Source organism: Trichechus manatus, unplaced genomic scaffold (genome assembly GCF_000243295.1).
Source record: "Trichechus manatus latirostris isolate Lorelei unplaced genomic scaffold, TriManLat1.0 scaffold00046, whole genome shotgun sequence".
Classification (NCBI taxonomy): Eukaryota; Metazoa; Chordata; class Mammalia; order Sirenia; family Trichechidae; genus Trichechus; species Trichechus manatus.
The window spans coordinates 13596891-13612420 of NW_004443982.1; positions in this window are offsets into that span (position 1 = coordinate 13596891).

Genomic DNA, 15530 nt, shown 5'->3' on the forward strand with positions numbered 1-15530 from the left:
CTCATACAATATTTGTCCTTTTGTGATTGACTTATTTCACCCAGCATAATGTCCTCCAGTTTCATCCATGTTATGAGATGCTTCACAGATTGATCATTGTTCTTTATCGTTGCATAATACTCCATTGTGTGTATGAACCATAGTTTGTTTATCCATTCATCTGTTGGTGGACGTCTAGGTTGTTTCCATCTTTTTGCTATTGTGAACAGTGCCGCAATGAATATGGGTGTGCATATGTCTATTTGTGTGACGGCTCTTATCTCTCTAGGATATATTCCTAGGAGTGGGGTTGCTGGATCGTATGGTATTTCTATTTCTAGCTTTCTAAGGAAAGCACCATATCATTTTCCAAAATGGTTGTATCATTTTGCATTCCCACCAGCAGTGCATAAGTGTTCCGATCTCCCCGCAGCCTCTCCAACATTTGTTATTTCCATTTTTTTTGATTTGTGTCAGTAATGCTTAGGTGAGATGGTATTTCATTGTGGTTTTAATTTGCATTTCTCTAATGGCTAGTGATCACGAGCAGTTCCTCAGGTGTCTGTTGGCCGCTTGAATGTCGTCTTTGGTGAAGTGTCTGTTCATTTCCTTTGCCCATTTTTTAATTGGAGTATTTGTCTTTTTGTTGTAGAGGTGTTGGATTTTCCTGTAGATTTTAGAGATTAGACTTTTGTCTGACTTGTAATGTCCAAAAATTTTTTCCCAGTTTGTAGGTTCTCTTTTTACTCTTTTGGTGAAGACTTTTGATGCACATAAGTGTTTAATTTTTAGAAGATCCCAGTTATCTAGCTTATCTTCTGGGGTTTGTGTGTTGTTGGTTATGGTTTGTATCCTGTTAATGCCGTGTATTAGGGCCTCTAGCGTTGATCCAATTTTTTCTTCTATGAACTTTATAGTTTTTGGCTTTATACTTAGATCTTTGATACATTGAATTTTCCAGATCTTTAAGTTCTGTTTTCATTTTGCACAGTTCATTTTTAAGTCCATCTCTTTCCTCTTGCATTTCACTATAAGAGGCAAGAGAAACCACATGGCCCCTTTAAGTTCTTGCTTAAGAATCTCCTCAGCCTAACAATAGTTTAGCTTAGCTAGTGAAAAAGGTGTGCCTTGAGCACTATGTTCTTTTAAGAACTATCTATATGAAATCAAATTCACAACAGCAACTTGAAAAATTAGATAAGAACCTTAGGGGTCAGTGAGTTTATGTTAATGAGGGAGGAACAACTCAGAAAAAGAGGATGAGAATGGTTGCACAACTCAAAGAATGTAATCAATGTCACTAAATTGTACATGTAGAAACTGTTGAATTAGTATATGTTTTGCTGTGTATATTTTTAACAACAAAATAAATAAAATTTAGGAGAAAAAAAAGAAATATCTATATGGGATCAAATTGACAACAGCTTGAAAGGTTAGATGGGAAGTTTAGGGGGCAGTGCTTTATGTTAATGGGGGAGAACAACTCAGAAAAAGAGGGTGAGAATGGTTGCACAACTTGAAGAATGTAATCAATGTCACTGAATTGTACATGGGGGTGGATTAACCAGTAAAAGCGGTATGCAATGGCTTACACTAAGCAAGGTACACAGGCTTAATTGTGTTTATTTACTAATCTGTAGTGCACAATTTCACCTGGGTTTCACCACATGAAATTGTGCACTGGGTAATCCGTCCCTGATTGTACATGTAGAAATTGTTGAATTAGTGTATGTTCTGCTGTGTGTATTTTTAACAACAAAAATAAAATAAATTATTTTTTTTAAAAAATCCAAGTTCACCACTTACAAATTCTACCTTCCACCAAACATTTGAACATAATTCAGATGAGTTCTTTGCCACTGTATACATAGCATCACCCTTCCTCCGTTGTCCAATCACATGTTTATCATTTTCTTTTAAAGCCTCACTAAAAACACATTTAACATCCACATGTCTAGCAACATTCTATTGCTCATGCCATATGTATTCTCTAAGATGATAGAGACTTTCTCTATAGCTCTCCTCACCTCCTTCTGAGCCCTCACCAGAATTGGCTTTGACATCCACAATTCTACCAACAGCCTTTTCAAGACAATCTAGGCTTTTACTATTGTTATTGCTCGCCTTGGCGTTGATTCCGACTCATAGTGACCCTACAGGACAGAGTAGATCTGCCCCATAGAGTTTTCTAGGCTGTAATCTTAATGGGAACAGATCGCTACAGGTATAGAGGTTAGGATTTATAACACATATTCTTGGGTGACACAATTCAATCCAAGTTATTAAGAATGCTGGCTCTTAAGCATTCTGCTTGTCCTTAATACACTGCAAATTGTACGTTCAAGTAGGAACTCAGCTGGTTTCTAAGGTGTTAGCTATAAAGATCAGTGCTCAAAACAGCTGCTGTCCCTGGGTAGCCAGGGCTTCTGAAGAGGTCCTTAAGGAAACCCAGAGTGAACTTACTGGAATTTGTCTTTATATAAAAATTGCAGATTTTTATATAAAGCTCGTAACTCCAATTATTGTGTGGTCAAAATATCTATTTATTAAATCATTTAGCTCTGCCCTAGTCGACAAAGAACTTGATGTGTTTGATGCTGGAGCTCACTGGAATCCATGAGAAAGACCTGTTATCTTTGGAGATTATTAACTCATTTAAGTTTTTGACAACGTTATGTAAACATTGTTTCCATTTTACAGATAGAGAAACTAAGGTACAGCAAGTTCCCACAGTTGGTAAGTGGCAGTGCTGGGATTTGAACCTGGGCAGTCTGATACCAGAGCACAGGCTCTCAACCACTATGTGCATTGCCTTAATGTGCTGTTAGTGTTAACTAAGTTAGTTACCTCTGTGTTCTCACTCCTAGTGCCAGACAAACCAGTTGCCAGTGAGTTGATTCAGATTCAAGGCGACCCCATGTGTTTCAGAATAGAACTGAGTTCCATAAGGTTTTCAATGGCTGACTTTTCAGAAGTAGATTGCCAGTCCTTTCTTCTGAGGTGCCTCTGGGTGGACTCAAACTTACAACCTTTAGGTTAGCAGCTAAATGCATTAACTGTTTGTACCACCCAGGGGCGCCTAGTGTGGGGAGGCTTAAAAACAGGACTAGTGGAGGTCAAGGGAGTCAGCAAGATGTCAAATATATGAAATGTTATTCATGATATGGTGAAGGAGGTACACACATACTACAGAAAACTTGAAGAACTCACATGATCTCAGAAACGCTTCAAAATTCGTTTCCTATATACTTGCAGTTCTAGGCAAGAATGTTTCTTACCATACCAAGACTAAATAGTAGTAGAACTGTCTACTAGGCCTTAATTCTAAACAAAATCAATGCCCTTGAAAGTGCCGCTCTCTCTGGAACTCGCAGCATTGCAGTTGCTGACATTTATTAGGGGTCATGTAAACTATGGAAGTTGAGCTTCTCTTATTTTCTGCATTTCCCATTTTATGAAATGTTTACAGGTCTTCTGCTTGAATTATGAAATTCAGTACATTTATATTTAGAAAGCAGAAGAAAAAAACACATTTTAAAATACAACATAATTAAAATTCATTCACTAATAGCATCTATTAATGATAACAGTCTTAATCTTTACATCTGAAGCTTTCCTTTGTTTTCTTTAAAAGATACTGTGACCTATTTTTGGACCAAAACATTTTCAATATTTTCTCCTCTGGGTACGTAGCAGTTATCTTGTGGGGATAGAATTGATTAACAAATAGTATCTGTACAGCTGTGAAATGCCAATGACCTCTTCAAAGAAGTAAAACCACAATTTCTTTTTATTGTACTTTAGATGAAGGTTTACAGAACAAACTAGCTTCTCATTAAACAGTTAGTACACATATTGTTTTATGACACTGGTTAACAACCCCACAACATGTCAACACTCTCCCTTCTCAACCTTGGGTTCCCCATTACCAACTTTCCTGTCCCCTCCTGCCTTCTAGTCCTTGCCCCTGGGCTGGTGTGCCCCTTTAGTCTTGTCTAATCTTTGGCTGACGGATGAACCTCAGGAGTGACTTCATTACTGAGCTAAAAGGGTGTCCGAGGGCCGTATTTGCAGGGTTTCTACAGTCTCTGTCAGGCCAGTAAATCTGGTCTTTTTTTTTTTTTTTCGGTTAGAATTTTTTTCTACATTTGTCTTCTGCTCTGTCCGGGACCCTCTATGGTGATCCCTATCAGAGCAGTCAGTGGTGGTAGCTGGGTGGACTCAGTCTGGTGGAGGCCATAATAATTGTGGTCTATTAGTCCTTTGGACTAATTTTTCCCTTGTGTCTTTATTTTTCTTCATTTTCCCTTGCTCCTGAAGGGGTGAGACCTGTGGAGTATCTTAGATGGCCGCTCACAGGCTTTTAAGACCCCAGATAATACTCACCAAAGTAGAATGTAGAACTTTCTTAATAAACCATGTTATGCCAATTAAGCTAGATGTTCCCTGAGACCATGGCCCCCACAGCCCTCAGCCCAGCAATTCAGTCCCTAAGGGAGTTTGGATGTGTCTATGGAGCTTCCGTGACCTTGCCTTGTACAAGTTGTGCTGGCAAAACTACAAATGTTTGTCTCCAGTGCCATGGGGAAGCCTTTCATTATTAAACACTGACAAATTGAACCATCAAAAGGGCAAGACACGAGGTAAGAACCCCAGCTGTCAGCACCATTCATAACCCATGGAGTACATTTGAAATGCCCTCAGCTCCAAACTCCTTTTTGTTTTATTTGACCAATAGTTTAATACAAAGAAAACAATTTCCTATTTTTCTCTCAAAACCTCTGTTTTCACGCCAATGGAAAGACACGGGCTCTGCATGGACTTAAGTTTGAATTCAGATCTACTTCTCACTGCTGAGCAAACTCAGACAAGTCACTTATGCCTTTGAGCTGGAACTACAACAACATAGGGTTATGAGGATTAGGGCCATGTTACTGCTTGCTGGAGGACCTTGGGTGGTGCAAACGGTTTGCACTCAGCTACTAACCTAAAGGTTGGCGGTTTGAACTCAACTAACTAGTGGCACCTCAGGAGAAAGGCCTGGAGATCTTCAATCTGCTTCTATAAAGATTACAGCCAAGAAGACCCTATGGAGCAGTTCTACTCTGTAACACATGGGGTTGCCGTGAGTCAGAATTGACTGGACAGCAACAGATTTGGGTTTTTTTGGTATTTGACTGCTTGCTGAGAATGAAATAATCCAATGTTTTCAAGTAGACCTATGCTATAGAAAAGATAAAACAAAGAGAAGACTATCTTGTGACATCATTCATCAAATCAACAGAAAAAAATTCCCATTGAAATTTCCCAAAGAAAACGAAAAGCCAAGCTAACCACTGCTGGTGATCTATGATAATCATCTCCCAAGCATTATCAAGACTCACTTGGTGAGCTACTTAGGCAGATATTACAGAAGATTCTTATTGCTCATTTCAGCCACAAAAGCAAACTTAGACATAAAATAAAACCACAACATTGAGACATCGCCCACCTTTCATTGCTTTTCTTCGAAAAGGAAAAGTACCTCAGCAATACCAGACCATACCATATTTGTTGCTTTACAGCAAACCATACGTTACCAAAACATCTTGGATAAAAATAAATTAAGTCGTGTTGCCTTCCGAGATGAAAATTGCTTTTGGCTGCTCACACAATCATGCTTTTTGCTAAACTCTGGGCTTTGTTTTTGCTTTTTATTGAAGCAGGTTTATAAACACCAGAGGCAAGATGCACCAACTAGAACAGATGGCTGCAAGTGCTATTTCATTTGTCATCGTTTGGTGAATATTGCAAAGTCGGGCTGCTGGGATTGCAGGCTTAACGTTAAAGGAATTGTCTTAGGCAGAATCAAAGCCCCCGATTAAGCAAGCCTCTACACAAAGCTGGAACTCAGTACTTTCCTCTTCTAACAAGAAAATTTGATTGACAGACACAAAAACACCCTTTTCTAGCTCATGGGACTCAAACCATGAGAGAACTGACTAGATGTTATGTATACAAATTTAGAATTATTAAAAAAAAAATTTTATGATTAGTTTTTATTAGTGAATGATAACAACTTAAGTATTAAAGCCTAGTAATTGGTTAAAGGGAGTCCCTGGGGGGTGCGAATGGTTAAAAGGTTGGTGGTTTGAACCCACCCAGAGGCACCTCAGAAGACAGGCCTGGCGATCTGCTTCCAAAAGGTCACAGACTTGAAAACCCTATGGAGCACAGTTCTACTCTACACACATGGGGTCGCCGTGAGGCGGAATCGACTTGACAGCAACTGTTTGTTTTTGTGACTAGAAATCTTGTGTCTACAGACTGGGGGGAAGGCAGTCATGTCATACCCCACATCTATGTAGAATACCATTTCTAACCCAGGACCCCATTGCCACTTCTGGTGAATCATCATCAACTCCTTTGGACCTTGACAACTTCTCCTATGGTAGTTTTGCTCACACAGTAAATTATCAATGTTCCTGAACTTACCGAGTCTTTTTCTTTCTTTTTTTTCTTCTTGGCATTTTTTCAGCTGTATCCTGAATTGGTCACCTGTCGGCAAGGTTGGGCACCATAAAAACTGTGCCCGAAGGAGACACATTCAATCAAGACAGTGGTAACTTCTGGTGTAGGAGAAGAGAATGGAAATGAGGATGGGGACAAAGAGGGACTTGATCGTAATTTCTGAATTCTTTTAATAAAAATAATACTTAAAGCAAGTATACCAGTTCTGGGTAATAGGTACATGGATGCTATATTTTTCTGTATACGTCTCTATATTTTTTAAGTTTGGCAAAAACCTTTTTTTCTTTTTTAAAGAGTGACAATAGTGCTCTATGACAGTGGTTTTCCAACTCAACTGCAGTTACATGTGGAACATTAAAAATGTTACAGAATTTGGGGCATGCCACCCCCTATACACCTAGCCTCCCGGAGTGGACCCAGAAATTAGGTTTCTTTAAAAACTCCCCAGTTGTTCCTCATCCAGCCAGTCCAGGGCCAGCTCTTGGACCAGCTTTGCATCACCACCGCCTTACAAAGCAGTCATCTTATGTATATTTATAATCCACCTTAAACTAAAAACCAAACCCGTTGCCTTCAAGTCAATTCTGACTCATAGCGACCCTATAGGACAGAGTAGGACTGCCTCATAGGGTTTCCAAGGAGCAGTGGGTGGATTTGAACTGCCGACCTTTCGGTTAGCGGCTGAGCTCTTCACCACATGTTACCTCACATACTTAAAACTAGTGTATCTGCCCTTGTGGAGATTCTACCTTTTTTTTAAATTTTTTTTTGGTGAAAATATACAATTCAATAATTTCTACATGTACAATTTAGTGACATTGATTACATTCTTCAAGTTGTGCAACCATTTTTGCTGTCCTTTTCCAAATTATTCTGCCACCATTAAAATAAACTCACTGTCCCTAAGCTTCTCATCTAACCTTTCCAGTTGCTGTTGTCAATTTGATCACATATAGATAATTCCATAAAAAGAGTACAATGCTCAAGGCAGACTTTTTTTCTAATTAAGCTAAACTACTTGTCTTAGTTATTTAGTGCTGCTATAACAGAAATACCATAAATGAGTGGCTTCAACAAACAGAAATTTATTTTCTCACAGTTTAGGAGGCTAGAAGTCCAAATTCAGGGTGCAGGCTCTAGAGGAAGGCTTTCTCTCTCTATCAGTTTTGGAGGAATGTCCTTGTCTCTTTTAAGCTTCTGCTTCTGGGCAATCTTCATGTGGACTGGCATCTATCTTCTCCCGTCTCTTCTGCTAGCTTGAGTTTCATTTTTTTTATATCTCAAAAGAGATTAACTAAAGATACACCCTATACTAAGCCTGCCTCATTAACATAACAAAGACAACCCATTCCCAAATGGAATTATAACCACAAGTATACGGGCTAGGGTTTACAACACATATTTTAGGGGGACACAATTCAATCCATAATATTCCACCCTTTGGCCCCCCCAAAATTCATGTTCTTGCTGCGTGCAAAACCCATTCACCCCATCACATCATCCCAAAAGTCTTAAATCCAAGTCCAAAATCTCATCTTCTGAATCATCTAACTCAAATATGAGTGAGACATTAGGTGTATTCCATCCTGGGGCAAAATTCCTCTTCATCTATGACCCTGTGAAATCTACAAGTTATCTGCTTCCAAAGTACAATGGTGGAATGGGCACAGGTAGACATTTCCATTACAAATGGGAGAAATGGGAGGGAAAGAAGGGATAATGGGCACCAAGCAAGTCCAAAACCCAGCAGAACAATTTATTTTAGCTCTCAAGGTTTGAAAATAATCCTCTGTTCTCTGAGACCATCTGGGCAATGGCCCTGCCCTCCAGACTCTGGGTGTTGCCAAGCCCTCTGGATTCTGGGCGGAGGCCCCTCAGCCCTGGGCTTCATTCAGCTCCGCCTTCCAGGCCCTCTGGGATGGCAATTCTGCTTCTTCAGCTTTAGGTGGCCCCATTCTCCTAGTCCATCTGAGTGGTGACCCCACCCCTTTGGTCCCACAGGCCCTTTTCTTCTGCCCCTTGGGCATGGCAGCCTCATCCCCACAGCTTTAGGTGGTGGCCTCATCTCGCTGGCACACCTTAATGGTAGACTCCAGAATGGAGTTGGTGAAGATCCAACTCTTTAAAACCTAGGAGGCTTTGGCCTCACCCTTTGGCATCAAGAAGACCCTGCTTCTTGTGCTCCTTCCCACAGTTCTGCTGATCCCTGAGCTGCTTCAGGGATGGTCCTTTTCTTTTCTCGGAGAACAGCAGATGTAGTTCCTTTGGACTGTTTCCTGCTTATAGAATTCCAAGAGGCACACAGCCTTCTTTCCTTTCATTCTTTCTCTGTCCCTTTCAGTCTAAGCTGATGGGTTTTCTTCTGTGGTAGTTGGTTAGGTCCATCAGTCACAGGCGTAACCTCTTTAACAAAAGATTGTGTAGCCAACGTCCTTGGTGAACATTCTAGGACACATGTCCCTAGTTAGTACAACAGAATTTTCCAAATCTTCAAGTTGTGTTTTCATTTTGCACTGTTCATTTTTAAGTCCATCTCTTTCCTCTCACATTTTACTATAAGCGGCAAGGAGAAACCATGCAGCCCCTTTAAGATCTTGCTTAAAAATCTCATCAGCCAGATATCTAAGTTCATCACTTACAACTTCTACCTTCCACCAAATATTTGAACATAATTCAGACAAGTTCTTTGCCACTGCACAAAAAGCATCGCCCTTCCTCCATTGTCCAGTCATACGTTCATCATTTTCTTTTAAAGCTTCACCAGAAGCACATTTAACATCCACGTTTCCTGCAACATTCTGTTGCTCGTGCCATATGTGTTCCCTAAGATGATAGAGACTTTCTCTATTGCTCTCCTCACTTCCTTCTGAGCCCTCGCCAGACTTGCCTTTGACGTCCATAATTCCATCAACAGTCTCTTAAAGGCAATCTAGGCTTTTACTATTAGGCACCTTAGAAGTCTTCCAGCCTCTACCCATTACCCAATTCCAAATCCTCATCCACAATTTAAGTGTCTGTAAGAGCAGCATCCCACTCTTCCGGTACCAAATTCTGTCTTAGTTATCTAGTGCTGCTATAACAGAAATACCACAAGTGGGTGGCTTTAACAAAGAGAAATGTATTCTCTCACAGTCTAGGAGGCTAGAAGTCCAAATTCAGGGTGCGGACTCTAGGGTAAGTCTTTCTCTCTCTGTTGACTCTGGAGGAAGGTCCTTGTCTCTTCTGAGCTTCTGCTCCTGGGCAGAGCTTCCGCTCTCTTCTCTCTCCTTGCTAGCTTGAGTTTTAATCTCTTTTATATCCCTCTGTTGTTTCAGGCGAATAGAGACCAATTGTATTTTGGATGCCCACTCAAAAGCTTTTAAGACCTCAGTCACTACACAATGAACTAACAGGTAGAAAAGAAACACTAAAAACAATATTAGGCCAATTGACTGGGATGTCTCATGAAATCATGTCCTTAAATCTCAAAACCAAGAAAACAAACCTGATGAGGTGTTTGGTTGAACATTAGCAGCATCAGCAGCTGCTGTTTTTTATTGTTGTTGTAAAAATATATATTTAACACAACATTTGCCAATTCAACCTTTTTCAGGCATGCAACTTAGTGATATTAATCATGTTGTGCAACCATTACCGTTAAGCAATGCCAAATTTCCCATCACCATAAACAGAAACTCACTGCTTCCCAAACAATGGCTCTCCCTTTCCCTCTCCCTCTTGCCCCTGAAATTTGATTTTTTTAATCTAGCATAAATCATCATTATAACAAGGCCAGTATTTTTCAGTCTGTACTGGGCAGCATTTCATTCTGTTGTGTATGGGGTCTCCATGAGTAGGGAGGCGACTCAACGGCAGCCAACAACAGTTTGGGAAAATTGGGTCAAAACTCATTTGGCAACATATAGGCTAGAATCTTTGTGCAGTTTTAAAGCTAATCTTGTAAACGTTAATAGCTTAGATTATAACAAAATCTAAATGGCATTTCAAGATAAATTGAATTTCCTTTTTGTCCATCTGAATCTTTAATTCTGCTAGCCTTAAACCAGTTGCCACCAAGTTGACTCTGACTCATGGAGACCCAAGTGTGTCAGAGTAGAACTGTGCTCCATAGGATTTTCAATATGGCTGATTTTCTGGAAGTGGATCACCAGGCCTTTCTTCTGAGGTGCCTCTGGTTGGACTCCAACCTCCAACCTTTCAGTTAGCAGCCGAGGGCATTAACCATTTGCACAGCAAGACTTAGGGCAGCTCAATTTCACAGTAGTATCTTTTTTTTTGTCAACATATTTTAAAATTTATTGTAGTTTTTTTCTGTGATTTAAACAAAATAGCACACATTTTAAAATTAAGACTAATACTTGTTTGTATCAGTGAACAGGATAATAGTGTTCCTTCTCTTTTTTTTGGATTTTTTTAAATTGAACTTTAGATGAAGGTTTACAGAACAAACCAGCTTCTCATTAAACAGTACATATATTGTTTTATGGCATTGGTTAACAACCCCATGACATGTCAGTACTCTCCCCTCTCGACCTTGGGTTCCCTATTTCCAGCTTTCCTGTCCCCTCCTGCCTTCCAGTCCTTGCCCCTGGGCTGGTGTGCCCCTTTATTCTCATTTTGCCCTATGGGTCTGTCTAATCTTGGGGTTTCTCCAGACTCAGGCCAGTAAATCTGGTCTTTTTGTGTGTGTGTGTTACAATTTTGTTCTACATCCTTCTCCAGCTCTGTCCAGAACCCTCTGTTGTGATCCCTGTCAGAGCAGTCAAAGGTGGTAGCCGGGCACATCTAGTTGTACTGGACTCAGTCTGGTGGAGGCCATAGTAGTTGTGGTCTATTAGTCCTTTGGACTAATCTTTCCCTTGTGCCTTTAGTTTTCTTCATTTTCCCTTGCTCCTGAAGGGGTGAGACCAGTGAAGTATCTTAGATGGCCGCTCACAGGCTTTTAAGACCCCAGATAATACTCACCAAAGTAGAATGTAGAACTTTCTTAATAAACCATGTTATGCCAATTAAGCTAGATGTTCCCTGAGACCATGGTCCCCACAGCCCTCAGCCCAGCAATTCAGTCCCTAAGGGAGTTTGGATTTGTCCATGGAGCGTCTATGACCTTACCCTGAACAAGTTGTGCTGGCTTCCCCAGTATTGTGTACCGTCTTACCCTTCACCATAGTTACCACTTATCAGTTGTCTATTTAGTGTTTTTCTCTCTTCACCCCTCAACTCTCTGGTAACCATCAAAGATTGTTTCTTTTTGTGTGTAAACCTTTTCATGAGTTTTTATGGTAGTGGTCTCATACAATATTTGTCCTTTTGTGATTGACTTATTTCACTCAGCATAATGCCCTCCAGATTCATCCATGTTGTAAGATGCTTCACAGATTCATCATTGTTCTTTGTCACTGCGTAGTATTCCATTGTGTGTATGTACCATAGTTTGTTTATCCATTCATCTGTTGATGGGCACCTAGGTTGTTTCCATCTTCTTGCTATTGTGAACAATGTTGCAATGAACATGGGTGTGCGTATGTCTATTCATGTGACGGCTCTAATTTCTCTAGGATATGTTCCTAGGAGTGGGATTGCTGGATCGTATGGTATTTCTAGCTTTCTAAGGAAGCACCATATCGTTTTCCAAAATGGTTGTATGACCTTACATTCCCACCAACAGTGCATAAGAGCTCCAATCTCCCTGCAGCCTCTCCAACATTTGTTATTTTTCACAGTAGTATCTTTTTCAAGGTAGGATTGGCTATTACAGAATTGTACAGAAGATTTTCTTCTGATTGTCCTATTTTTTTAGCTTTAACTTTAAATATTTAAGTTTCTTTTATCATATCCAATCAAAATTATTTTTAAGTCTGGAAGGTAGTGCATTTTTTGGTGGAGCTGATGGAAATAGCTTTAAAAGTCCACTGTACGCAAACTTACATTTACTGCACAACACCACACAGACACTCACCGCTGGAACTGATAACCCAGTACAACTTTTGAAGTTCCTCCCCAAGCTTTTGTGTCTTAGCCTTTTTTTTTTTTGTCATTACCCCATCCTCCTTTAGATGATGATGAGGGCAACAGGAAGTGAAATTAAATAGTTCTCTTTGCTACTTGACAGCAGTTTGGTACCTGTTATGGATTGAATTGTGTCCCTCAAAAATTTGTGTGTCAACTTGGCTAGGCCATAATTTCCCAGTATTGTGTGATTGTCCACCATTTTGTCATCTGATGTGATTTTCCTATGTGTTGTAAATCCTACCTCTATCATGGTAATGAGGTGGGATTAGTGGCAGTTATGTTAATGAGGCAGGACTCAACCTACAAGATTAGGTTGTTGCCAGAACAGCGTTGTCCCTGGACACTCCAGGACCTGGCACCGGGAAGTGGAACCATCTATTGGCACCTGTCATGGGTCACCCCACTGGGGTAGATTGATTACTTTGTCCCTCTAGAGGTGGAGGAACTGATCAGCCTAATGTGGGAGCCCACCACCCTACTGCACAGAGGGCCTCAGCAGGCATGCTTCACATGGAAAGGAATGACCGCTATACGGCTATACCATGAGGGGAACCTCACACTACCAAGAAAGCGGCTCCAGGAGCAGAGCATATCCTTTGGACCTGGGATCCCTGCACCTGAGAAGCTCCTAGACTAGGGGAAGATTGATGACAAGGACCTTTCCCCAGAGCTGACAGAGAGAGAAAGCCTTTCCCTGGAGCTGGCACCCTAAATTTGGACTTCTAGCCTCCTAGACTGTGAGAGAATAAATTTCTCTGTTAAAGACACCCACTTGTGGTATTTCGGTTATAGCAGCACTAGATAACCAAGACATCTACCTATGTAACCATACACATATTTTTTGGTTGTTATTACTGTTGTTGAAAAAATTGTGTAAGTTGTGGCTTTTACCAACATTATCCCTTATTCTTGTGTACTTTTTAGCGTCATCTTTTACCTTGGTCAAGTTGTGCTGACTTCACCCTTATTCGGTATTGCTTTACCCATCACCAAAACTAACAAGTGTCTACTATCTAGAAAGTGATTCCCCTTCCCTCTCCCTCCCATCCCTGGTAACCACCAATGTTGCTTTATGTCTTTTTATAATAGCGAAATCATACAGTATTTGTCCTTTCTGATTGACTTATTTCACTCAGTATAATGTCCTTCAGATTCATCCACTTTATATTTTGACAACTCATCATTTTTCTTTATGGCTGCTTAGTATTCCATTATGTGTATGTACCACAGTTTATCCATTCATCTGTTGATGGATCACCCTTCTTTCTTTAGATTATTTCTTCAGTCCCGTAACATTTACAGTATTATTCCCGAGTGATTGTTACATCAAAATTAACTTTTGATGAAGAGATAACTCATTTTAACAAAGGCCAGTGTTAAATGTAAATGTGAAACATTCCTGCCCTGAAGATTTGACAAATGGCTACCAATATGCACACGGTCTACATTCAGCCCGTTTCAGAAAGCTATAGAGGAGGTGCACCTTTAACCAAAATGACCATGGTAGGGTGTAATAGGAATAAACAAGCTTTTTATTTTTTAATGGGGAAAACATTCATACTTGAGAATAATCACACACAAAGATTGCTTTATTAGTCATATGCATTGCTAGTGTGGCTGGACAAAAACACAGATTCCATAGGCCAGCCTCTTCTGTTTCGTGTTGTAATGAAATCATCACTTGGGGCCTGTGACAGCTATGCTTTAAAGCTGCTGAGGAAATTGCATGGCTTGATGGTGGGTCAGGGTACATCATGCCACCACTTTAAAAAACCAGCTGCCATTTTCTCTTCCTCGTGGACCTGTGTGTGTTTCAAAAGCACATCAGTACTTTTTCTCCTCATTCCAAGGAGAGGCTACAAGGAATTCGTCATGGGAACTACTGGAAATGTGTCAATATAACTTTTCAATGCACTTATTTTCAAATAAGGTTCAAAACCAGAGCTAAGAAAAAGTAAAAGGTATATTTCAGTTTTCAAAGTCATAACCCCACATCAAATTTGTAACAGAAGTTGCTCTTCATGGGAGCTCACACTAAATGCATTGGAAAGAGCTACTGAAATTGATGTAGAGCATAATTGAAAATATGGGGTAATATATTGTTTTAGGCAGCTGCAATTCCTCTTTTCATCTCAACACAAATGTAATATTACATTTCAGATTTCATGTATTATCCGTAAACAATGTCAGAACATAAAAACAAACCTTACTTCAATTTTTTCTTTTCTTTTCTTATTCACTACTAGCCAAATTTAGACGAGCCAAGTTTTAACAACTGCTTTTACACCAACCTAATGCCAAACTTCATGATATAGGAGATTCAGGTATGAAATAATACGTGAGTCTTCCTTTAGCTCTAGCTTTACATTTTTAATTCATTCTTGCATTGGTGGGGGCATTTAAATGTAAAAATTCCACAGACAAACCAGTTTTCTTATGCTATAAACTGTTACTCCTTTCTTTTCAGCCTCAAACTGATTTGTAATACATGACTACTGCCTATCACACTTTGGTGTAGCAGAAACCACACCAAACCAAACCAGTTGTCACACGTATTACAGAGTAGAACTGCTCCTTAGAGTTTTCTTGGCTGTAATCTTCACAGAAGCAGTTCACCAGGCCTTTCTTCTGTGGCACCATCAAGTGGGTTCAAACCATCAACTTTTAGGTTAGTAGTGCAGCGAAAAGTTTGAGCCACCCAGGGTGTAGCAGAACAGCAATTAAAAGCTTAAATGTGAATTGTATATTGATAAATTATTAACTGGTCAACAGCACCTGAGAATATTAGTGTTGCTCTTGGTTCATTAGCACTGTGCTTTTCTAAGGACAAAACAACACAGAATGAGAGTGACATCCTGTTGCCATTTCTATTTTATCACTACACCCAACTGAATGGAAAGACCATTACCTTCTTCTCCAGTCCACACTTCTTCCCAAAGTGTTGAATTATTCTCCCTGTAAGAATGGAATATCTGCTAATCTCAGTGTGAGAAGCCTATTTCAAGTGTCTAACGCTGTGTTAAGGAGCC